At 46.6% G+C, this 23,508-nt stretch overlaps 1 protein-coding gene across 9 annotated transcripts in view; it reads right to left on the bottom strand.

The window, feature by feature from the left end:
- TCF20 (transcription factor 20) overlaps window positions 1–23,508 on the bottom strand; it is a 150,171-nt gene that overhangs the window by 114,739 nt on the left and 11,924 nt on the right. For 4 of the 9 annotated variants that reach the window (XM_055809330.1, XM_055809324.1, XM_055809323.1 and 1 more), the window contains exons 1-2: window positions 15,667–15,841; window positions 2,960–3,069 (exon numbers count right to left, since the gene is read on the bottom strand). The gene's annotated coding sequence lies outside the window, so the exon portion shown is untranslated. Of the gene's footprint in view, window positions 1–2,959; window positions 3,070–15,666; window positions 15,845–23,508 lie in introns of those variants that run through there. The other 5 variants (XM_055809326.1, XM_055809325.1, XR_008747960.1 and 2 more) reach the window with 4 other exon arrangements.

Here is a 23,508-nt window from a genome sequence, read left to right as displayed (position 1 = left end):
ATCTGCTGCATGTCAGCCAAGAGGGCAGCTGTCATGTAATTACAGCCACAACTTTGCATGTGAAGAAGTAGGGAGAGCGAACAGAGATCTTATTATAGAATTCTGTTTGCAACCTGCTGAACAGCTCCCTATTTAAAGTAACTTCTTGGGGGGGGGGGAAGGAGGGAAAGGAGTCTTCCAACTCAGCTTCCCAATTCTCTCCATTTTGCAGAAGAAATCAGTGCTGCTTTGCAAAGTCTTTTGTTACCAATACACATATATCAGACAAAGCACAAAAGTCTAGAGCCAGGAGTAACGCTGTAGCCCCTTATCAGTCAAAAAAGAAAAAAACAAGTCTCGTTGCAACCAAGACATCTGAAGTTCAACAGGGCATCTTAGTTTCTGAACTATAACCATTCACCAGCAGCCAAGCCATTTGGTACTGTGCTTTAAGTATTAAAATTTAAGTTTAAGAAACCTTAACTCGGTCACATCTTGTTTTCTGCAAACTGCACATACAAGCTCTCAGGGAGACTTAACAAAACAGAGGATCCAGGAGGACAGTATGTTTGAACTACAAAGGTACAAACCATGGCAAAAAAAGCAGTCTCAAATGAAAAGATCTTTTAATGAATGCAACACAAAACAATCAAGCCAAGTTTCTTTTTATCCATTAATTTTTCTGCAGATCCTTCTGCACACACACAATTTTTGAGCCAAATTTTTTTCCAAGCCAAGACATTCAAAAACAGAATTTGAAACAATATAATCCAGTTTTACAGAAACATTAGTTTTCCCCCAACAGTTCCTCTAGAAATCTGTCTTTCCTCAGTAAAGTTATTTCAGGCTTAACACACAGATTAAATTCTTTGCAGAACACTCTCCTCTCTCAAGACTGTGCCATCCATCCATGACCCAGCAGCACAGAACCTGTGGGTCCTCCATTGTCTGGGGTGAATCAGCCACTTTGGACCATGAGCAACAGATCGGAGCTAACTCTACAACTTCCTGCAAACTACCAACATGCTTGCTAAATACACTCAAAGTAGACTGATCTGACTCAAACCATTCAGGACCTGCCTGCAAGAACACAGACTCGCCAAAAAACATCAACTAGTTCATGCATGCCACACCAGCGGCCCCTCAAAACTCCCCAAAACAAAGTGCTGTGCTTCCAACAGGATTTGATGAGAAGCACCCAGCAGACAGCCAAGCTAGAAGGTGTTCAGATGACTGCTAACACCAAGTGCAAGCCTGCAACAGTTAACTCTAGAATTCACTAACACATTGTATTTAAACCAGCTGACTGAATTCTCTGGCGACATCCTCTAGTCAGCCTCATTTCTGAAGGCCCATTTTCATTTGGCTCAGAGTGTCTTCTACTCCGCACCTCAAGCAAGACCTGCTCAGGAAACACACAAACTACTTGACCATCTTCTTCCCTTTAGAAGAGTGTGAGGGAGAGAAGGACACAAAGCCCAGTTTTGAAGAAAGCTATGTGCAGCTGCAGCAGCACAAAAACATTTGGGGCTGATTATACACACGCAGCAAAACCCTGGCTGGGCTCATCCCACAGGAGGGACCCATAAAAGGTTCACCTCCCCCTCACCTACTGCAACCAGGCAAAGCCCAGGAACATCTGAACCACACTTGTTGCAGACATCCAATGAAAGCAGTACAATCCTATGCAGAGATGACTGAAATGAGACACCATTATGCTATTTTCTGGTATTATTTCTGTAAATTTAGCACTGCTAAAAGGTTCCAGATAGACATTCTCTGGAGACCAAAATCTTTTGCCTACCCTGAGAACATATACAGAGAGAACAGCAGCAAAACTTACACGTGCTCTTCTCATCTCTCCCAGCCTGCCGAGGCTGAAACGACTGACAAAGGTCCAAAATAAGGGGGACACATAAATTATTAATATTGTACTAGTAGTCTCGCTGTTGCTGTGACAGTCTAAAGACTTAACAGAGGCAGGCTCTGCAGGGAAATCCTACTTTACTTCAAAATCATTCATTCAGGAAACTTACACACTGAGGAGAAAAGAATCATTCTGCAGCACGCTCTGTCAAACCCCTCAGCTTTTAGACCCTTGGTTTCTAAAGCAAAAGCAATTTTAACAAGAACAGGAAATAGACATGAAGCATAAGGCCCTTCGGATTTCAAGTGAGCAACATTGGAACAGCATTACTTCTGGACGCAAACCCTAACACATCTTCTCATGCCTGACCTGGAAAGTCCATCCCACTTCTGAGAGCCAGATAAGTGTTTTGTCTCTGCAGCATCTCTGCTGAAACAGCCAAGTGGCATACCAGCAAGAGGATAATGGGTAGCTGTGCAGAGGCAAGTGGAAGGGAGCCAAAAATCCACTTCAGTTTGCCGCTTGGGCTGCAACCTGTGCTTTAAGCCCATGTGAGGCTCCAGATTCACATTCTCCCCGCAACCTTTTGTTTCATTCCAGGTCTCATGCTGTACCTGCTGCCACCTGGCCAAGTACCCATAAGTAATACTCAAAGAGATGCTGCTTCCTACTGATCTATTCGCCTCCTCTCCCCTGTTGCAAGGGGAACAGTTTGTACAGAGGCATTAGTCTGTTTTACGTCAATTTCTAGAACTTGAACAAATTACCTGAACTTTTACATTTCTGAAAAAAGTTAAATTATTTTCATCTTTCTTAGTAATCAGAATAGATTTACTTTTCATTTAAAACACAAAATTTTCCTCCCAAAATATTTGACATAGTTACTGAAATGTTTTCTTTACTAAAGCCCATCAAGGCTTCAAGATTATTAATATTTTGAATATAAAGAGGCACAACATTGCTCCATACCAATAAAAAAAGCAAATTTTCACACAATAAAGTAATTAAATTTGAAAACTAATACTTTCTACTAAAAATTCTTGCATTTAAAAACACAAAAAGGTTTCCAATAATTCTAGACACTGATGGGGGCAAAGAAAAATCAGACCCTACCCCCAGCTGGATGGCATTCCTCTCTTTGGGTGCAATGTGGTAACATTTGATTGACGCATCTGATCCATTCCAAAACTCCAGGCGATGTTTAATCATCAAAGGGCAGAATCCTATTAATTTTCAGGAAAAAAGAAAAAATAGAAAAACAGAGTAGAATATGGAGGCAGGACACAGATCACCTGGTGTTTGTCTAGCAGATCCAGTTGATTAAGCTAGGTCCATAATAACCAACAGATTAAAGACTGAGTTGATGGCAGAAACTCTTATATAGCAGTTTAAGCCCCTTCTTCCCCTCCACCCTCTTTCTGCCATCTTGGCTCAACCCAGTCTCCCAACACAACCTGGAACGTTAAACCCATAGCAAAGGAAATGAAACAGGAATATGGAAAGGAGTGGGAAGAGATAAACCAGAGTAAATAGGGACAGCATGAAGAGCCCATTGGCATGCAACCAAGAGCCTATGCAGGCCCTTGCGACAGCAGGAAACAAGAGACCAGGCACGTTATCAGGAGATGGCAGTAGAGCAGATGCAAGAAGGTGAAGGTTCAAGTGGTCCCTGAGCTCAGGCGGTAAGGAACAGCAGCAGGCAGAGTACAGAAGTGAACCCAAGCATGCACAAAGATCTAAGCTTCAGAAGCAGCAACACACCAGGCAACACACTAGCTTGGTGTCTGCTGTGATAGGCATTTTCATTATCAACAGCCACGGTACAAAAAAAATACAGTGTGAACCTTCCACATTATACAAGGCTTTCCAGTCTGCCCATAAATTTATTTTGCTATCAGCCAAACCCAGATCCACCAGTATCAACCACTTCTGCTGTAAAACAACCCTCCACTTACAGTCTTGCATTGAACAGTTGCCACTGTTCCATTTCTGCATTGATGAGCACTGCAAGCCCTCAGGACCCACCAATGCAGCACAATCCCAAGAGGAATTTACCCATTCCAGCAGCAACCAGGCAGCAAGCATCACCAGTATGATCCTTCCACCTGGCCACCTGACTTGTCAGATCAGCCCACATCCCTGTCAACCAGCCTGAAGCCAGACACCTTCCCACTAGAAGTGGAAATTTGGCTGAAGTGTCAGCATGACAGCAGGGAAATACTCCTGGTCTAGCTGGCCAACCACCTGTTTGGAAACGTGAGCTGCACAGAGGTCTCGGGGCACCTCAGTCAGTTGCCTGGTTGTTTCTTACATCTGTTCTGTGTTCACAAGTCTTGGGAGGATTAACAGTAGAGAAGAGCTGGATAGGGAAAAGTAGAGAAGGCAAGAACAAGCTGACATACTGCAAAGGGAAGTGAGCAGCAGGCTGAAGATGGAGTTGTACAGTAGGAAAAGCAGTTGCTACACTGCAGAGCGGGAGCTGGGGGAAACGGGAGGGGGCTGTTAGCAGAAAAAAGGCAGGCAAAGGCACGCCACCACGGGGAATGGGAAGGGCCTGTAGCCCAGGGCTGATAAATCAGATATTGCTGCCAGAGCCTTACACCAGCCCCTAAAGCCTCTACCACTGACTGGGAGGCTCACCAACAAGCAAGATCTGCCCCAAGTGTGCCCACCCAGCAGCTTCAGGTACTCATTTAAGGTATCTCGGGTCTGGACCATTAAGTACCCTCAAGATTAAGGACACAGACTTTGAATTCGACATGGCAGAGTCACGTGCAGCTCACACAATGAGAGCAAGATATGCTCCCAGCCCTAACAAGGACTGCAGACTGCAGCTCATGCCTCCCTCAGGCTCCTCAGAGCAAGCAGTTGCACACCCAGCCAGACTGCCTTTGTAACCAACCCTCCGGCCCATCAGGGCCTGAACCCTGGACCATCAGCAGTGAAAACACAAAATTCCACCTCATGCTCTAAATAATTAAACTCTTTGGGAGCACCAGCAGACTCATAAAACTCTTACACAGACCAAGCCAGTCATTAATGGGGGTCAAAGATGAATGCTTTTTTTTTGTTGTTTGTTTAAAGTGTGCTTTGATGCGTGGGAAGAGTGGTGAGAAGAGATCTTCATTACCCTCTCTGGTACCTGATGAATTTTTCCTTTCCCAGCTATCAACACCTCCTACTTCCACCCAAACCTCATACTGCTGGCAATCATCCGGACGGCCAGAGACAATCAGGAGGTGTGTTTGGGTGACATCTGTGCTAGCCGATCACCTGCAGGTAGGGACACAAGAGGCCTTGCTGAGCAAAGCCAGGCTCTACCAGAGGCTCAGCCAGTGCTTATTACAAGGGTTTGGGTTTCACACAAATGCCGGCGGGTGGAATCCCAGGGCCAGTGTGATGCTAGAAGTCATGCAAACCACAACCTCACACACCATGTCCCTTACAGCAAGGCATGGAGCAGAGCAAGCCAGTAAAATCTGTCGGGATTATTAGCCTGGGCTCAGAGCCAGAGCTGGGAGCTGCCACAAGGGCAGGGAGGCTGCCTGCAGCCCAGCAGGTCAGCAGGAAGGAAGTGGAAGTCCCCTGACAGGCCAGGAGAGACAGCAGGCAGGAAAGGCAAGACACAGTTGAGAAAAGGTCACAGAAACACTAGTCTGACCCACCCCTTCTGGCCTTAAAATACATACATACATACGCACACGTGTGAGCTTCTTACTACTACGCTACTGTCCAGACATTTTAGGGAGACCTCTGTTCTTCCCACTCCCTTTGCATTCCCCCAACCCACACCAGATTTGAAAATGGTTCTTTAGGCTATCAACGAAAGCCTTGGGTGGAGAGAAGGGAAAGCAGGTTTTGTGGGGGATTACCACATCAACACAGAAAACGGCCCCCAGCAGTATGCAGGGATGTTGGATGCTCTATCAGCAGTATCAATTCCAGCCTGCACCAGCCAAGTCTCTGCCAACCTGTTTTCTCTGCTGCTTTTGCTCCATGTGGAAGAGAGGCCACAGACTGGGAGTGGCTCTGGGATCTCTGCTAAGAAAGTGGCTGGTGTAGCAAAGCCAGCTTTTATTTATTAAGTGGTACTGATAGATGCCCCTTTTTTCAAGTCACTGGGAACCTTCTCCCAATAAACCCCAATACTCGCACTTCCAGAGGGAAAAGCTTTACAGACCACACTAGTACTCATCTTTCTCAGCGTGGCAAAAGCAGCAGCTGTTACTTCCATTATTCTTGGAAATAGGGGGGGAAATAGCTAGGACTCTCAAGCCTTGGCACCTCTTCCCTCCCACCCTTTGGCTACCAGAGCTACAGTTACTATTCAGGGCAGAAGTGCTCAACAGAGCACACATTCCAGGGGGCTGAGCCATCCCACGTGGCCAGGCTCAAAATGGCAGACAGCAATGAATAGGATAATTAGAAAGTACAACAGAAACCGCAACATAAAAACAAGCAGCTTCTATTACAAGAAACAGTTCTATGGCATGGTTAGATCCATCACCCCATATGCTGGGTCATGGTGGTGCCTCAGGAGCCTGCTGCTATTATCTGTTTGCAATCACATTTCAGCCCATCTTTCTGCTTAATGCACGAAAAGCAGAGCTAATCAGATTCACTCTCTCTTTCTGCTTAATGTCTCCAGTTCCCAAGCATACTCCGTACCGCTTCAATTGATGTTCAACTAACACTAGCAAGGAGCATGCAGTGCAAAGAAAAAAAAAAACTAAAAATGGAACTATCTATTAATTTTAGTCCTTCTTTCCACCTATTATGTCTAAAATTCCTTCTACACTTGAGCTTTGCAAACCGAAGTCAGGAAATTCCCATTTCCCTCTCTACGCCACACCCGGCTCACATATGAGCTCCCTTCTCCAAGCTGCTCCTCCAGTCGTATCTGGGCAATTAATTATAGCACAGACCTATCAGGCTTTCCTCTCACTCTCTGGAACAGCTTTTTTAAATATTTCCTGGCTAGGAACCTCCACAGAAGGATGTCTTCTGCTGGCACCGTAATAGCCCCTCTTTGTTAATCTATCTGAAGTGACCATCACATGATCTCCTACTCCCTCTCCCACCAGCACTATTTAATTATTGCAGTCCTACACAGGAACTCTAATGTGCCCTCAGCATTTCCAGTCTGAGGACAAACAGGACCCTGGAACGGCTGCTTCTCACTGCATTCCTTCGCACTCCACATGGAAGCTGGAGCATTGCTAGAGTCAGCTACGGTACCTGGATCTTCGCTAGAGCAACCAACACAACAGCAGAGAAGTCCCCAGACTGGGCAGATCACATGAAAATTCAGCAAAAAGATTCAGGAAAAGACTGCCTTACAGGAATGCCCATCATCATGAGCCTGGTTAAGCTGCACAGGAGGAGAGTCACCCATTACAAGCACAATTGAAGATTTGCCAGAAAAGCAACAAAAAAAAATAATCAGCCAGTATTTACAGGAGATGAGAAAGAGATCTAGGTGGAAGACAAAAGTGCCAGGATACATATCTCTATCCAGGAGGAGTGACAGAAAGGAAGACCGCAGAGATGAAACCCCAGCCAACCTATGCATCTGTACACATCCCCCAGCTAATACCCACGACATCAATCAGAACAATGGCAGCTCTGGAGAAGACCCTGATTATCCAGCTCCTTCACTAACATCTTCCCCAGAGGCTGCAAGCATGTGCAAGGGGATGGAAGAAAAACACACTTTGCAATGAGATTACTTAGAGCATTTTCTATATTGCCGCCTCTCTTATAAATATGTCTTTTTGAAAAAAAATATTGCAGCTGGCTTACAAGTGTGTCGGATTTAAAAAAAAAAAAAAAAAAACACAAACCATAACCTTGAAAACAAAGACACTTTGTGCTCAACATCTCCAGTGGCACCATTATTTAGTATCAATACACTGGTTCTTCCTTTAATTCACTCCATCCTTGGAACACAAATCCACTGTAACAGCCACCCAGTGTACAATCTTACCATGCAAAGCAACACAACCCTACAATAATCTTTCTCTTGCCATAATGTCTTCACATACCAATGAGAAAAATTTAGCCTTAAATGCTTAAAAAAAAACCCCGATCAACTGCAGTACAGCATGAAACAAATCTATAACAACCCTCAAGTTGAAGCAACTTTCCTTGTCCCTCTCTACTACTTTTCTTATTTGAAAATGGCTGCACAAACATTTCTAATTTGTGCACCACACCAACTGCAACCTGCCCCTCCTGCTAGTACAGCCGCTCAGTCAGTCCACACATGCATAGGCTCACTGCATCCTGCTGCCTCTGGCACACTACTCTTCACTGACATCATCTTCACTTTCATGCTGTATAAAATTCACCAGACAGACACAGTATCTGCTCCTTTAGCTGTAAAGCAATCACTAGGCCAACAGATGCCTCCATGCAGTCTCCCAAATGCGCACTCTGACCCACACCATGCCCCTGCTAAGTAGATGCTTGGGCATGCATCTCGTTCGGTGACACATCCCCCCTCCCTACAGTCAGCAAGGGCTGATGCAGATTCACTGACCCATCAACGGCAAAGCCAAAGCAGAAATGCTGTTCACACTGGTCAGCAGAAGCAAAGTTCGCCTTGGCCAGCTCCCACAGTCTGAGCTTCAGCACAACCCTGGCTTCATCGCATCCCCGGAGCAAGATGGCACCATTCTACAATACCACAGCAGTGTCCCACAAGGCCTTCCCAATTCCTGCTGGTGCCTGCAAATTAGTTAGGCAGCAGCACCTGGAGCAACTCTAAGTCACAGTTCAGAGACGGAGAGACTTCCTCCTGCTGCCATGGTACCCAACTTCAAGCCTGGCTCGCCACAGGTGTGCAGGAAACTCTCTGGACATTTCCCTGCCCTTGCCATTTACCCCAGGCCTCGGGGACCACCTGGTCACACCAACTCCAAGGCCTCAGTCCAAACAGCCGCCATCACCACATGTAGGGAAGCTCTTTCCCAAACTCTGCCCACAGCTATCTCCTCAGGCAGTCTCCTTTTGCCCTCTTATAGGGGAGGGTTACAGCTACTATTTTTGAGCCCTTTAATAATAATAATAATATATCAGCCTAATAATAACAACAATAATTCTTAGGCTCATAGCAAGATGCTGTTAGCAAGCGGCTCTCGGGACCTGTGGTATGTCTCTTGCTGCAGAGGCAGTGGAACTCAACCTTTTCCCTTTTTCCCCCTTTTGAAAATACTGCTTGAGAACAGAGTCAGCATCTGGAGGCACGCGAGTATATCCCGAGGAAAGAATGAGAGGGGAAGGGAGGGACCTGAAAATGAAGGCTGAGGGTGAGGTTTCACATTACAGCTGAACCAGGCTAACAGTTCACTGCTGCCAGAAAAGCGGGGCCCCGTTTCCACCTTTCTTTCATTCCCTACCTTTCACCGCCGGCAAAACAAATCTCGCCCCTCCTGTGCGGTAGCTCCGATACGAGCCTAAACCTGGTGAGCAGGTTCCGCTCTCAGTCCCAGGAGAAAACTATTCACTTTTTTATATTTTTGGGCAAGTCAGCTTTCCAAACACTGAAGAAGCTGGATCTGTTCAGCACCAGAGCCGGCATAAGGCAAGCAATAATGGCCACAGAGCCACGAGCAAGGCACGACCAAGAACACGTAGTTAGATTGGTTCAATCGCAGCAAGAAAATCCATCATTACCCAAGTGAAACTGAGGCTTCACCTAGTTCTTCACGGGCTTACCAGTCAGCATAAAACAAGGGGCCCAGCTGAAAAGCCTGCAATAGAGGTGTTTGCCAATAATCTTAGGCTCTACCTACAACAACATTTCTGAATTGGATGCTGAAGACAGCCGTGTAGGTAATGAATGACACTAAAACTGAGCAGACCCAAACCAGACAGAAATACAAGAAGTACTGCAGGTTTTCCAATAATAATTGTACCTATTCTTAAACTGGACTCTGTTATTATTAAACAAGATGGCTGCCTTCATCACTATGCTCAGAAATGTCTGTTTTCATTACAAACTTAACAATTAGTTTCAGGGTGCTCTTGATAAAGCATTTTTCTTTCCCTATCAGCTTCTACATCATCAGATGAACAAAAATAATGCAGTTCTTTTTGATTAAAAAACACAAAAACAAAAACAAACCCATATTACTTCACTGTCTTTATTCCTCTCCACCTCCTCTGCTCAATTACTAAAAGCAATTTACAGACAATAAATGTAACTTCACAGCTGCCTGTATGAAGTATTCCCTTCATTTTATAGATGAGGTTACAGGCTATGCAGAAATTAATATCAGCAAGGTCTACTTCAAAGCTGGATAAGCAAGAGGAACAGATGAACTCTTAAAGAATACAGATCATGCCTGTGCTCCAGTAAAAGCAGTAATAACGAATTAAGGATGTTACCAGTTGGATATAAATTCCTTGAATGTATCTACTTAAATACAGTATCAAACAAAAGCTTGCTTTGAGGTTTTGCTTTGGTTTATTCTGTTTTTATTAGGAACAGCATCATGAGATTTCAGATTTACCGCTCAGCATCCCATAGACCAAACATGCTCGCTTTACGAGTAAACACATGCTTAACTGATAACCTCACAGGCTCAAAGAGGGTCTTCCCAGTTGGTGCATGCTCACCAGGAACCTGCAGCTAGAAATTTTAATTGCTAAAGATCAGCAAGCCAGGAGAGAGTCCAACATTTTCTGCCATAACCTTGCGGGCTTTGGCAGGGCTAGGAGAAGCAAGAACCCACATCTGTTGTTCAAATCGCCAGCAGTGAGTTTGAAAAAGCAGAGTAGCAACACTAAAGGGAAAAAAAAAAAATTAAAAGTGCAGTTTTGTGCAGGCTCTCTTCTGATTATAACTGCTCCTTAAGGCTTAATAAAAATGCATGGCCAACTCTTCTTCTTCCACACATTAGCAGAGCCCAGAAATAGCACCCGAGTCTGGTTCGACAACTCAGCAGGCCCAGCTTCTCCTAGCAAGAAAACACCACCAGCACACTAGTACTCCAAAGGCTGAGTCACCTGAATCCCTTCAAGGGAAAATAATTCTATTAAGAATTGGGGTGTTGGTATTGAAGACAAAAAGGAGTGTTAATTTTGGCACTCCTTAATTATGCTGGTTCCACTCCGTCCATTTACTACCAAACCTAATACCTGTAGGGTAGTAAATTCACCACACTCCTTCATCCACCCCCAAGGTCCTTACCTAATACCATCCCCTCTTTAGCCAACAGTTGCCTGTCATTGCTCATGCATTTCCTTATCCCTGACTAACACAAACTAGTATTTGTACAACCACAGCGCTTAGAAAACTAATTTAGGATTAAGGCCTTCATTTCTAGCCTGCATACAAATACCAGGCATGCTTAAACCAACAAGGCATTGTGGGCTTCTGTGCTGTGACTAGCTTAAACCCAAAAGCCGTATCGCGCACACATCAAAAAACAGACAGGCTTCAAGATGGAGCAAAAAATCAAACGCAACACAAAGGATTTGGACTTGCAAAATCTCTCATATGAGGAGAGCTGATAAACACAGTAACATTTCTAGCAGAACTGCCATTTTCTGCATTTTCACTGCAGCAAGTACAGATGTTTGTGCCCACTGATACTTGTGCCCTTTTCATCCAAGCCTGCAAAAGCATCACAACCTCACACTAGCCCTAAAAATGGCTCAGCATATGTAGCTGCTGCAGAAAGCACCTGTCCCAGCAAGTGGGAGTCTACACACAGAGCACACAACCCAGAAACCCCTTTTCAGGCAAGGTCTGGGATGTCCACGCCAACCCATCAAGCCACAAAATTTCCCAACAGCTGCGCAACAGCAGGAGGAGAGAGGCAACCTAATGGGCTTGAACAGGTAGCCCTGTGGTTTATACTGGCACACCAATGTTATCAGCAACACTACAGGAGTCCAGAACTCGACTCCTACCACAGCCCCAGTCCAGCTGCCCTCATCTGCTCCACCTGATGACAGGCCACGGCACTCTGCTCTCTCCTAAACTCTTCTAAAGGGGATAGACTTGGAAAGAAATTGGTGGCTCATGGTCAGAATTTTATTTTTGAGGTTAGCTGATCTGTTGTGGAGACTGATCCACTGATATTTTTCTAATTTAAGGAACATATAAGATGCCTAGAAATTGATAGCTGCTTTTTAATTAAATTGAAATAAGTAAATCACAGCCTGTTGCCATGGAGAATGAACAGACACAGCCTCTTGACTCCAGGGCAGGATCAAGCAGGAGAGGCAGACAAGGCTGCGAAATTAAAAACACCTATTTTAAAGCAAATGGTCTTGATAATTAGCAAAAAACGTGGCATAGGGAAATAATATAACCATATGGCAGGAAGTGGTTTTCAAGGTGAACTACAAAGCTGTTTTAAATAAATGAATAAACTACTGGAGCTGCTGGGTCTCTCACAAAATCATACATGCAGGATTAAACGAGATTTTAAAAATACACCCCAAAAAATAGCAGCTCTTCTTTCACTCTCCTGCCTATAGCCTGCATCAGTGTCTGTTCTTATTTTTAAGGACTTGTTTCAAGTGATTAACATTTGCACCTATTTGCAGTTACCAGAAACATTTTCAACAGCCTTTCGGTTCACCCTGAAGCAAGAACCAAGTGTATGGGATATAATCCTGGCCAAGTCATCAGACACTAATAATCACCCCTGAATCTACACATCCGTGTTATGACTTCCATGACAGTGACTTTGGAGGGAATTTGCCCTCCACACACCACATATCCAACCCTGTGCTACATCTCTCAAGAAGCACAGCTCAGAGAGAGTCAAAAGGTAATGCTGGTCTGTCAGGGGGGAGGCAGCACAGCCTTCGACACAAGCTTGGCTGATGGGACAAGAGCCTCGCACACTCCCTTCCCAGTTTGTCCAGAGCACAAGGCATCAAAATATTCCACCCCTTCCCATTTCCAACCTCACCTGCTACCAGCTCACCCCTGTCAGGAACGGCTGCCCAGAAAGACGGGGCTGGACAGTTTATGTTGCTCCTCTACCACCTCTGCAGAGAGGGGATTGTACAGCAGTTGTCACGACCCTTTTAAGACACTTCTGCTCTGCTCAGATCCAAAAGGGCTGCAGCAAGGAAACTCCCTCATCACCTTCTCGAGCCCAGAGAGGGCAAATCGGAACAAGACTGTCTTACAGTTTCCAGTGAGCATGTGGCCAAAGTACATCAAATTCATAATAAACCTAAAATATTCGAAATAAATTGTACCTCATGACTCAGTTTCAAAAGTGTGCTGTACGTTTTTTTGAAGGGAAGGGACAGATGAACTAACTTTCACTTGAAACATCCCATCCACTCTGGGGAAAAGCCAGCCTTTTCTCCTATTTGTGAAAACACAAGTTCTCAGCCACAGTCATTAGTCTTCCACGGCAGCTAATGACCCACATGAAACAAACTGTCAGGGTCCCAGTCCAGGCCCTCGTGACAGAACTGGTTACATTAAAAACTAGTCACATTCTTAGCTCTAAATTCCCTTCCATTTCCCACCATAACCAAGAAACATCCACAAAGGGAGGGGAGTCAGGACAGGAATCTTAGAAAAAGAAGGGGTTGGGGAAAAAAGAGCAATTAAAATCAGTAATGTCTGCTTTCACAGTTTTGCCTCAGTTTAGAGCATTAGCTCCTTTAACTGAAATCACACTACATAAGATTCATGGCTTTCATTAAAAATAAACCCCAGGTCCAAGTCTGCATGAAGATATGCATAAACTGGCAAATCTGGTTCACCCAAAGGACACCGACAAGGACCCGAATGCCACTGCTTAAAAATGCTGGGGTGGGGGTAGCATGAGTGGGCAGACTGGTAGTCTTTGAACAGTTGAGGCAAACAGCAGTATCTACCCAACCTCCTCGCTCATGCACTCCCTTTCTTTCCAAAGCCTGCAGCAAGAGGAGCAGTGAAATGTCTTGGGACACACTGGTTGCACTAGAAGCTGCTACACACCCTCAGTTTCCCCTCTCCCTGCTGCCTTCCCTGGCGTGTGTTCGGTTTCTGACTGCTTGAACCATGGTCCTGCCCCACCACCTTGAACCCAAATGGCTTCACCGGAGCTGTTTCTGCCCTCACAGGCACCAGACACCCAGAGGGCAACAGATGGGTTGCTTCTCCTCACCTTGTAGCTTTACCTAAGCTTAATTTTGACTTAAAGAGAAGAGATCTAGCACAATTATCAAGTCCAGCCCAACACCTCCCTCTGAAAGGGAACTGTGGTTTCTTCTGTGCCCTCACAAGCCAAGATAACCATGCATGACCGTGCAGGGGAAGACTCCTTCCCAGGGACACTTCCAGTTGGACAGAGCCAGGGTTAACGGGCGCCTGTGCTAAGACTCAAGCCAGGCAGCCACTTGGCATATAAAGAAACATGCTAGCCGTGCCCAGGAACAGGTTATTTTCTTACCACAGCAGAAAGGGTCATGAACCAAAAAACAAATTGAAGAAAATAAAGAAAAAAGAAAACCCTCAAACATAAATCCATTCTCTTCAGCAGCATTGCACTGTGCCATACACACCAAGAGGGGAGAGCACTTGCGGGACCAAGCCCCCTGCCCAGGCTGTCCACAGCCCCCCATTCCCATCACTCTTGCTCACCCTCTGCCCACTCTTCTCCAACCTCCTGCCTGTCCCTGTGCCACCACAGCTCCCTGCAAGTCCCTCCTGCACCCCCAGCCCACGTCCCTAGGACCCCTTTCTGCTACCCACAAACTCCTCCTGACCCCTACATCCCCAGTGCACCACACTCTCAGCACCCACACGCAGCAAAACCGGGAAGAAGTACTCCCCAAACCAGAAAAAGCTTCAGACACCAGCCTTGCCGGGATAATTTTCACCCAGCGGCGGGTGTCCCCATGGCGCTCCATGGGCTCCAACCGGGAGTTTCCAGCCGTAAACCTCGGCCGCGTGTGGCACATGTGCGCGCCCCCGCCGCTGTCAACAACTTCCAGCAGCCACTGTCCCGGTGGACAAGTCCCGGGTGGGAGGGGGCTGCCTACCATCGCCAGCAGCGATCTGGCTTGGGAAAAGCAGCTCGTAAGCGGGATGGCGCTTCGACAAAAAAAAATAATAATAAAAAAATCACCTTAATATTCTTCTTAACAGCGACAAAGGTCGGTCAGTACGCCTTGGTCCATAAGGGGGGGGGGGGGGGTTATGGGCGAAGGAAGGGGAAGGAAGGGGGGGTCACTGCACAAAACCGCACGGCAGTAACTGTTTGCTCGCCGTAACACGAACGTAACACGAAGGCACCGGAGGCGAACGAGGCTGCCCGCCGGGCAGGAACCCCCGCGCGGGGACAACCGGCGGTCTGCGGGCACCGCCAGCGCCCCCCCCCCCCCCGCCCCGCGCCCTCGGCACCCGAGCGCGGCCGCCCCCGCCCCGCCCGCCCCGGCTGCCGGAGACCCCCCGCCCCGCCGCGGCGGCGCCCGCCCTGCACGCGCGGGGAAGGCGGCCGGGGCGCGCGAGACGCGAGGGCGGCGGGTCGTTCCCCCCCCCCCCCCCCCCCGCCACGCGGAGCCCCGGGCGGGGGGGCGCGCGCAGAGCCGGGGTTGCGGCCCGCGGAAGAACAAACAGCCCCCCGGTAACACCGCACGCGGAGGGGGCGGGGGGGGGGGGGGCAACAAACCCCAAGATTTACAAAGTCACCCCAGCACAAATCGGGGGGAAGGGAAGGAAGCGGGGTGCCCGCCCCCCCCTCCCGCGCCGCCCCCGCCCGGGTGAAACCCCCGCCCCGCCCGCGAGTTGGGGGGGCGCCTCGCGCGCCAGGTGAGGCGGGCGGGCAACCGCCGTCAGGGCCGCCGCTTACCTGTGGGGGCCGGCCCTCAGGGTCCCATGGCAGCCCCGTCCCGCCCCGCCCCGTCCCGCGGCGGGCAGAGGGGCTCCCCAGTCTTTGTTGCGCGGAGGGGAGCGGGTACGGATCCTGTCAGCTCATGTGCCGCGGCGGGCTCGGTCTCCGGGGCTTCTCCGTGCTGGTCCCCCCCGCTCCCCTGCCCGCCCTCCGCCGGCGCTCAGGGCAGGCCCCGCAGCCGGGCGCGGGTCTCAGGCCCGACTGGCTGCTGGCAGAGCGGCGGCGGGGGAGGAGGAGGAGCCGCCGGCGGGGCGGGCTCCCTCGGCAGGGCCGGGCGCGGAGGAGGGCTCTGGCATCTCACAGCGCTGCCTGGAGGGGGAGGCGGCGGGGGAGGGCGCTGCCGCGGGCCCCTGTGCCCGGTCGCGGGTCGTCCCCGTGTACCCCCCGGCTCCCGCTCTCGCCCCCGTTTCCTAGAGGAGGCGGCGCCGCGGGCCCGCCCTCACCCCAGGCCTCGCTAGGATCGGCCTCTGCCCCGGCTGGGCAGGCCCCGCTCCGGGGCGGGGTGGCCGCCCGCCCGCTGCGGTGGAGCAGAGGGAGCCGCGGCGGGTCTGGGGACAGGCGCTGGCTTTCCCAGGAACGGCCGCCGGCCGCCTCACGGCTGGGGGAGCCCGCGGGGGAGCCGGGCAGCGGCGCCGCCGGCCGCCTTTAGCGTGGAGCAGGAGCGGATAGAACGGGTCCTTGAGTAGTGGGTCCTTCCCCTCCTGAGGCTGCTGTTGCTGCGCTTCGGGCCCTGATGCATAGGCCTGGGCCTGCCACAGCAGCCTGGAAAGTAAATAAAAACGTAATTATGTGTGTTCTAGTTTGGGCTCGCAACAAAAGAGAGGAAAAACCCCTCGTTTTCTCTAGAAGACATCAGAGAAATGGCAGGACTGAGTCAGAGCAGCACCCTACCTCCAAGAGTGCTGAACAGTCAAACCCTAAGACAGTCGGTTCCAACAAGCAGATGGCAACACTGCCCCCGAAGACCCTCCTGCGAAGACCCCCCTGCGACCTAGCGATCCTGTGGGCAGGCACTTCCAGACCCACAGCTGAGGTCTCTGTATTTAATATCTTCCAACGGATTTTTCTTAATGCATTGAGTATTCTTTTGGGGGTTTTTTGAACCATGTGAAATTTTCATATCTGCTACATCATGCCGCAAGCATCCAGCTCTCTTCTTCAGGCAGCATTTAGTCATCTTTTGTTTGCCGAGCTCTAAGTGGGGGGCAGAAAGAGATCACCTTTCTGCAGCTCTTTAATGCCATTTTTCTTCATAGGCCAAGTCTGAAAAACATTACACCAAGCCAGGCTGTATATAGGAAACACAGATGACATTTCTATCAGAAATGCCGACAGCTCAGAAAACCTCAGCGTCTTTCATCAAATACAACTGCAAATTCAATGAGCAGCTTCCCTGCCGCTCTAGTCAGTCCCAAGATTGCTCCTACACTGGCATCAGCTTTCTAGACACCACAATTGACATTAAAAAACAGCACCCTGCAAGCTAGCACATACACAAGAACATACAGACCATAAAACTTCCCCTATAAAGTGGATGCAATAAGACCAGCAGCCATCCAAAACGCACCAAGAAGCTGTGAGATTCAGCCAGCCCTGCAGATACTGTTGCACCTGCACTGAGGGGAACACTGGTGATCTGCTTGATCCAGCAAGGTCACTTTTCCAGCAAAGTAGATATGAATTTACTACAATAAAGATATGACAGGAACAACAGCAATTTTAGAAAATCACTTTTCAAGGACTCAGGGTTTAATTGGTGTTTGTCTTGTGCAACAAAAATTAGCAAGGACTGGCAAAGTCTCTGACCACATTAGCTTTCTGCAAATTTGTTTTTCTGCTTTTTATTTCAGAGTCTGTACCGTAGCATTCCCTCCTACAACCATGTGCCCCTGATAGCGATAATATTCCACGCTAAAATTCATACATAAAATAATCTTTTAAATTACTGTCTCAGAAAGATTTTTTTTCCCTGTGTCTCTTCTAACCTTCAGGCTCTCCCTTTCCCAGCTTGTTACAGGAAGCAAATCCGCAGATGAAAACACATGAAATAGAACCAGATACCACCAGAGCATCAAACATGAAATACACCAGTACCGCTCCACAGACAGCATAATCAATGCCCTTCCTCACCTAGCAAAACCGCCAAAATTCTTTGTTCCTGCATGTAACTCATCCCAAATCTCTACAGTTCATCACTTCACCCAGCACACGAGATACCCCCACAGAAACCACGTGAATTAAACTAAATAATTTCTGTCTTAGAATGAGTGCGTACAGCCAGCCATTAAAGGACAGAAACATATACTCATCATTAAGAGAGTATCTGTCAGACAGCAACAACTCAAACCCCTCAGTTCCTTATCCCAAAGGAGACATACAAAATGTTCCCAAAAGATAAAGCTCAGAATTAAAACTTATAATCCCTGGATACTAAAGCTCATGGATTTAATGGAGGTGTTGCCTTCCTAGCCCATTACAGCCTCCCTGCTGACCTCTCCCTTTGTCACCAGCACAAACAACCCTTTTTTGCTAGTGCTCCAGCAGAGAACCAACAACCTGTCAGTCACTTCTGCTCATGCCCTTTCTGCTTCATAGGTGCTCCTTTTTTTCTCAAGTGGTCAAACTGATGAATATAATTAGATTAAAATAAGAACAACCGCATCAAACCTGTAGTTAGCTTGAATACTGCTGCTTTCTGTCAGATCTGATACAGAGACCCTGTGCCCAAAAGCTTGTTTGCTTTTTCCAGCCTTATCAGTTTATCTAATAAAAGATACCACCTTTTGCCACAAACCTTGCTTCCCTAGGATCTTTAGACCATCATGGCTACAACGCCACTTATAATGTCTTGCTTGCTTTGATTGATTCTTCCAGATTCTCTTATCTGTGAAATAGCGTATGATAAAATGTATTCCCTTCTGTATCGATTCTTACACTGTTTTCATAAATGTAATATCCACGTACTTTCTAGGACTGCATTAGCTGATCTGAATAACACCTGTCACATGGAGGGTTTGTTTTTCTTTTTCTTGTTCTTTCCCCAGGAAGAAAATGGTGCGTGGAGCAAAGTGTTTTGGTTTCATGAGGTTGGGGTTTTTTATTTCCTCTCCTCTATTCACGTTGCTCTGCGTTTATACCAGAGAAAATAAGGATGATAGCAATTTCTGTGACAGACCTTATTTCCCAGGGAAGTTACTTTCAGAGTGTTGAGCCACCCATAGAAAGATGTTTCCTCCACAAAGCAACATTTTAATATGTCATTCCCCACCAAAGAAAAGCTAATCCATATTCTTGACAGTTGGAACAGAAACTTCTTAAGGAAAGAACAGTGTTTCCCTTTCTCCAGAAAAAGAGTTTCAACCCGTGATCCTCAGTATGTGGTGTTCAAACAGATTGTTGCAGGTTATTAACATAAAGGCCAGCGCTCTATGCAGTTACAAGTAGGAAATCTGGAAACCAAAGAGTAACATGCCTTTTAATTGCACTCAGGCAGATTATCATAGAACGGCTTGGAGGGGAAATGGTGGAGACAGACTATTTCATGCTAAAAAATAGAGAATTTACTTATATGTAAGGAATCACACTGTTGTTCCTCAAAGGGAAACCCTGAATAATCCCATGTGTCTAAAAAGGCAGTAGGTACAACATACAACCTACTGAAAGATAGAAACTGAGGTGAAGAGAGGAATCATCTGCACTCAAGCACTGAAAGCAGAAATACCAGAAGACCTCAGGGAGACAGGAGACAGCAGATTTAATATGTTTTTGCAATGTGATATGGCAGCAAAAATCATGCAGTTAATTTAATTTGGGGTTGTAAAGGCAGAGACCTCTTCTCAGAGATATAGGCAATAGTCCCATTTTTTAATATAGTCGTGAGACCGCAGTTTGAAGACATGTTTAGTTCTGGACAACTCAGTGCTAGCTAGATGTCAACAACTTGGGGGGAAATAAAAAAAGAGGAACATAAAATGATAAAAAAGCTGGAAGGGATTACAGCGTGTGTAGGTTGGCCAAATAACAACTGTGAAGAGCATCACGGGAATTGCCCGTAGAACTTCAGGGGTGGAGAAGCACCAGGGAGTGAGAAAGACTGTTTAAGGTTGTCTGAGGGAGTATAAATGGTATAAATGTAAATTAAATTAAGCAAAGGAAACATTAATCTACAAGACTGCAAGATGGCATCCCAGAGGAGCTCCCATCACCTGATTCACACAAGACTGGATGGAGCAAAGCATACAAGAAACCACTTAAGAAACCCTAACTGCAGGAAAGGATTAGATGAGGACAATATGCCTTTGGGATCATTTAACTGCCCACTAACCGGGACATCTGGAAAGCACTAGGTCTCAGCCCAGTACTACACCTGTAGTCCAAAATAACCATGCTTAGTTCCAGCAGGTAGCCATAGAGGGAATGCTGTGTTCAGAGGAGTTGGGAGTGTGTGTGGGGTCTGTATTGTCAGAATTTTTCCCTTTTACCGCTGGGATTCTCCTGAGACGTTACCAGCTCATCATCTGGTAAGAAAGCAGCAGTGGCACTCCTGTGTTTTGATATTGTCACCATAACATTCCCTTGGATTACACAGATTTTTTAGTAGATGTCCTGGATGGCACTTACCTCTCTCAGAAAGACTGTAGCATCCAGATACAGTGGTTAATTGGAATGAAAAAAAATCAGAGGCTTTATTATTCCTTAGTTAGAGGGAGGAGATCAAGATAAGCACTTTTTCTAACATAGGAAAGCCAACTTGAACTTGTACCCCTAACAACTTTACATCACACCGTGCCGGCACATATTCTCGCCTGCCTGTCATACAGAAAAGGAGCCTGGACAGTATAATATGTTCCTCCCAAGCAAGGGCTGATATACTATGTTGCTCTGCATCCTGGATGTGCCACACACAATCATGGAGGGGGGGGGGGGAGGGGAAGGCCAAAACAATTTTATAGGAAGGCCAAAACAATTTTATAAATGTTCTATAAGGGGTTTGAATGTCTTTTCTTATTTGGTCTATATTTTTTTAACACGACCCCTTAGGGAGGCATGTGCAGAGATAATTACCAGTCCAACCAGATACAAAGCACACAAAGGTATAGTCTCCCATAATTGTTGACCTTAAATGGCCTTTCTTTACTTAGAAATGTCATGATCTTCATAAAGGAAACTTTTCTGCTTATTTATTTAAATGAAAACCAAGGCCTAACATGCACAAGCATACACCAAATGTAAATGTACTAATGTTTGGGTTTGAGATAGTCTTGTAATGAATTGCTGAAGCACATCCTAAAAATAATCCATTACATCCCTCTAGTTTATCATGAACCTCCTGACTGTTTCACTTGTACTCTGCCTAATGGCCCGTCTTTCTCAGGACAATATATGATACAAACCTCTCTGTAATTCCATGCTCTTACCTTGCAGGTTATGTTTAAAAGAAAGAAAAACACAACAAAGGAAGTATTTTCTCCTTTCTTTTAAATGTAGCTCTTGTTTAAGTGCTAGGACAGGCACTGTCAGCTCTGAAAATTCAAGATTAATCAAGCAATTAAGAATTGATATCTGGTGACTTACCATGACTGGAAATGAGAGATGCTACATTCATTTTAGTTCTGCAAGAACCCAGAATAGCTAACCTGATTTTTATGGACAGCAAGATTATTTTATATCTTTTGGGGAGGAGAAGAAGAAGAGTTACAACTCCTTCTGTTAAACTTGTTTCTTTAAAATCCCCATCTGCATTTTGCACAATCCTTAGCAAAGGGCCGGTCTGTACAGAAGGCCATGCCAGAAGAGCTGTTGTACTTCAGATTCACACCCTGCCTTGACCTGAATGAGTCTGAAAGTGTACAGAAATCCCAAGAGAGCAAAAGCCAAGCTGAAGTTTTACTTTCTCTTCCCCATGTGCTAGTGCAGCACTGCACAGCCTGAATAAACAACCCAACCGAGCAGGAATTACATCACCTCAAAACTGTGGTTTCCTTTAAACATTAAAAAGAATGACAAGCATTTCCATTCGTGTAATTATCAGCATTATCACATCTCTTCACACCTCCTTCTTCTCCAGCATCCAACTGTTGGGATGGTAGGGACTTCCCTGCCTCCTTTCCTCACAGCAGAGAGCGCCTTTGCAACAAACAGCTGCAGCCATTTACTCTTCCATGTCTAACCCCTCTCAACATGCTCACACACTTCTTCAGCAATCAGGAAGACTTCTTGAGCTAGATGAGCGGCACCTCAGCACATTCCCTCCATAAACACTTATTTGGGGAATTACAGCATACATATTCAGGCTTTCCATGACAATTTGGCTCTGACAAGCTTTACCTGATTGCCAAAATGGTGAATACCTCTGTAAAAGAGAGGAGTAACTTCTCCTGCAGCTATGCTACCTCAGCAAACAGACCTCAGACAGGCAGACATGAGCCTGATCAACACCTGCATGAAAAAATAAAAAATGTGAAGCAAAGTGCTGCAGAAACCGGTGCTGGCGACTCAGGAAGAAACTTCCTTTTTTCCTAAAGTATGAGGAGCTCAAACAGGGACTACCCACCTAGCTACTGGCTCCTACCTGGACAACCTGATACAAATAAGGACACAGGAACCTGAATTCTCTACGCAGCTTCACCTCTAACTCTCTACAATTTTGGAGAAGTCACTTAACCTCCCGAGTCTCCATTTTTTTCTGTGTATGAAGCTGAAACATCATACTAAGCCTGCAAGGACTTCTGAAATCTTTTATTTTAATGGCACGTGTCAGTGCCAAAAGCACTGTTAGTAGCATTACAGGGCTAATTCCCTCACAAGGGAGGGAAGCTCACTGTGGTACAGGTATTTTGGGTACAATTACTACCACTGGACGTACTCAGATATCATTGCACAAAAATGTAGGCAGACAAATCTTTCAGATGGGACAGAAACCAGAGGCCCTGACTGGTTATTAAAAGATGTAATATTTTGAGGAAGCCCATATGTTAGCTTTTCCATGTTCACCCTGTTCCAATTTGGTTAATTACATTCTGACTCCTTAAAGCAGGGTGGCTGACCTGCCTGGCCCTACCAGCTGTATATCCAAACCTTCGTGTGGCCCGGAGCAATACAACACAACCCACATACTTTAAAGAGCTGAAAGAAAAGAGGAGCCCCAGGAGAGGTTCATCGGCTGGTGAGGAGAAAGACTCCCTCCCAGAAACGTGAGCCCACTCCTCCTGCCTAAACAGTCCTTGCCTCAGGAGCTGACAACTTGCCCTCCTGTGTCACTTCTCATGGGAACCTGCCTGGTATTGTCAAAGCACCATCGCACTTTGTTCCCAGGTGGCCGTGTCATTGCAGAGCTGGTGCTGTGAACCTTGCAGATACACAGCTCACAACACAATTTGGCAGCTTGAAGGCCTGGTTATTAATAGTGAAGTACCTAGTAACATACTAGTTACTAATAGTAACCTGCATTTTTATTTTATCATTAACAAAGGAAAACATTTTATCCCTGACAGTAAGTGGAGACCGGCTTGCCCTAGAATCAAGCAAAAGAAGACACTGAAGGTTCACATTCTCCTCTTCCCTTGAAGACCACTAGTGCTCTCTGACCTTGTCCTTTTTTGCTTATAAACTCTTAATGATACTTCACTGTGCATGGCAAATCTTGACCACCACAGAATCCCAAAACACAGAAAAAGCAGTATCTGAGCCTTCATCAGCTTCCTGACACAGCAAAGAGGAGCAGCATATACTGCAAAGAATTTTCTCACCACGGACACAAAATACGTTTTCCCAAACCCAAGGCAAGATGACATTTCCAAA

Source organism: Falco peregrinus, chromosome 6 (genome assembly GCF_023634155.1).
Source record: "Falco peregrinus isolate bFalPer1 chromosome 6, bFalPer1.pri, whole genome shotgun sequence".
NCBI classification, from domain to species: domain Eukaryota; kingdom Metazoa; phylum Chordata; class Aves; order Falconiformes; family Falconidae; genus Falco; species Falco peregrinus.
This window is presented reverse-complemented; position numbering and strand designations above follow the sequence as displayed.